Source organism: Lathyrus oleraceus, chromosome 6 (genome assembly GCF_024323335.1).
Source record: "Lathyrus oleraceus cultivar Zhongwan6 chromosome 6, CAAS_Psat_ZW6_1.0, whole genome shotgun sequence".
Lineage (NCBI taxonomy): Eukaryota > Viridiplantae > Streptophyta > Magnoliopsida > Fabales > Fabaceae > Lathyrus > Lathyrus oleraceus.
Genome location: NC_066584.1, coordinates 440,202,572 through 440,205,089, shown reverse-complemented (window position 1 = coordinate 440,205,089; position 2,518 = coordinate 440,202,572). Strand labels below are relative to the sequence as shown.

The following is a 2,518-nucleotide window of genomic DNA, read 5'->3' as shown; positions in this document are numbered from 1 at the left end:
GCGACTGTCACGTTCGCTTCTGCCTCGCCTAGCGACGGCTTAGCGAATGCTCGCTACATGCTCGCTTAGCGATGTGCTAGCGAGCGGCTGCGGGTTCTGGTTTTAGAACAGTACGATTCCAGCAAGCTTCACGCCCTATGGCATCCATTACAGAGATTACATGATTAAATATTCAAGATATTCATAGTACTTAAATTCACATGCAAAACTTAAGATATTTTTATAAATTCAATCATAATGCCACATGCATATTAAGAACATAAAGAGGTAATAGTAATGCAAACCTATTTGCAATTGAATTGCCACCTTGAATTGGCAAGTCGGATTGAATTGGGCGGAGGTAACCTTGGTGCAGATGGGTTTCCTTCAGGGTTTCCTTTAGGGTTGCTCTGAATTCTCTGGGTTAGCCTCCAGGGTTTGCTGTGCCTTCTCTCTATCTCCCGTTTTCGTTCCGTTTCCGTTTTTTTCTCCTTTTCCTGACTGAAGTTGTGGTATTTATAATGCTCTTTTTATGACCTAATGGGCTCAGAATGAAGCCCAGAATTTTCTGGTATTCGCAAGCTTCGCTAGGCGAGTGGCGTAGCGAAGGGTTCGCTAGGCGAAGGAATTGCTCGCCTAGCGAGCAAACCAGTTTAGGCCATTTTCTGGATTTTGTCATCCGTGTGCCGGGTCCTTGTTCTTTTAAGATCAATGCCTTGAAAAATAAGTTGGAGTGCCTTAGAAATGCCTTGTAATATTAACGGGTAAATTTTGGGGTATGACAGTGAGATTGATATCCGATCAATAAAAGTTAGATTTTTAATTTCTATAAAACTGACAACGCTTTAGTAATTAAATAGGACTTAATAGTTTTAAAAAATTGTTTCGAAATTATAACTTATGGAGTGACAACATGACTTTTACGGTTTCAAAATATAACATGGGTTGCGCGAAAGTATGCATTCTTTTTAAGTTAATATTTCCTCCGAAAAATATTTTAAAGCAAAATGCAGTGCCGAGATTTATCTGAGTCCCGAAGGTACATCGGAAATCACATTTCAGTATCTGTTTTTTTAATTTTTTAAACTTCTATAATTTTACATCCATTCTCAAACCAACCAAATTTGATTAGTCTTAGATTTATAAAGCGACGATAGATCACAGTAGGTTGACATTGGTCTCTGTGGGATTGAAATTTTTTATATTACAATTAATTGGTCTGTGCACTCGCGGATTCGGCCACATCAAGTTTTTGGCACCATTGCCGGGGATCAACAATCAATATTATAATTCCGTTGTAGCAATGTATAGACTAAGGTATTTTATTTTCTTCTATCAGTTGTATGCCTAACACTCGCTCAACCAGACACGAGTTAGAACAACCGATCCCTGAAGTCGAGCATTACATTCACCTAAAATGTTGAATATGTGAACTTAGAGCCATATTTGATCATATGGTTGAACTAGATAACCGTTCACTCAGGGACTTTACAGTCACATCTCAAGATGAGCCACACTCAAGTATTGTTCCACCTGCAATCTAGGCGAACAACTTCGAATTGAAACCTTCTCTGTTACAAATCGTGCAATAGAACCAGTTCTCAAGAAATCCCACTGAGGACCCAAATCTTCATTTGTCAGTGTTTATACCGTATGCAGACACGTTAAAGACTAATAACATAAATCCTGAAGCAATTCGCTTATGTTTATTCCCATTTCCCCAAGAGATAGAGTCAGAGCTCGGCTACAATCTTTACCTGCTAACTCTATCACCACTTAGAATGAACTAAAGAAGGAATTCTTAGCCATATATTTTCGTCTGAGCAAAACAGCGGTGCTAAGAAATCACATAACCATGTTCAGACAGACAGAAGGAGAATCACTTTTTGAAGCATGGGAACGATACAAGGACATGATGTGGCTATGTCCTCGTCACGGGCTAGAGAAATGGCTCATCATATATACATTCTATAATGGTTTAACTTATAATACAAGAATAACCATAGACGACGCAGTTGGCGGTGCCTTAATGGATAAACCCTTCAATGAAGCTTACCAGCTTATTAAGAAGATGACCCAAAACCATTATCAATGAGGAAACGAATGTGCTCAAGTAGAGAAAACACCATAAAAATGGGGAATGTTCAAAGTAAATGGCATAGACCATGTGAGTGCTAAGGTTGATGAACTCACTCAAAAGATCAACAACCCATTACCACTCTAGCTATTGTAGCATCCATAACTCCAAACTGCGAGATTTGTGGAATCCAAGGATATATCGCTACTGATTGTTAGCTTTTGACAGGGATTATGCCAGACCAAGTTAACTATACGCAACAAAATCCCTATTCAAACACATATAATCCTAGATGGAGGAATCTTCCAAATATTTGCAACAAAAACAACAATGTTTTGTTTGCTCCCGGTCAACCAACAACAACCACGCCATTTCCAACACCATCAACACCTCCAAATTTTCAAAAGGGAACTTTCGTTTCTCCATTCGCTCGTAGAAAGTCAAATTTGGAATTGATGATAG

General features: G+C 38.9%; 1 non-coding gene across 1 annotated transcript; it reads right to left on the bottom strand.

The window, feature by feature from the left end:
* Nucleotides 1-1,813: 1,813 nt before the first annotated feature.
* LOC127098695 (small nucleolar RNA R71) lies at nt 1,814-1,920 on the bottom strand. The gene has a single exon (XR_007793401.1). It is a non-coding gene; the product is annotated as a small nucleolar RNA R71 (small nucleolar RNA).
* Nucleotides 1,921-2,518: the final 598 nt, after the last annotated feature.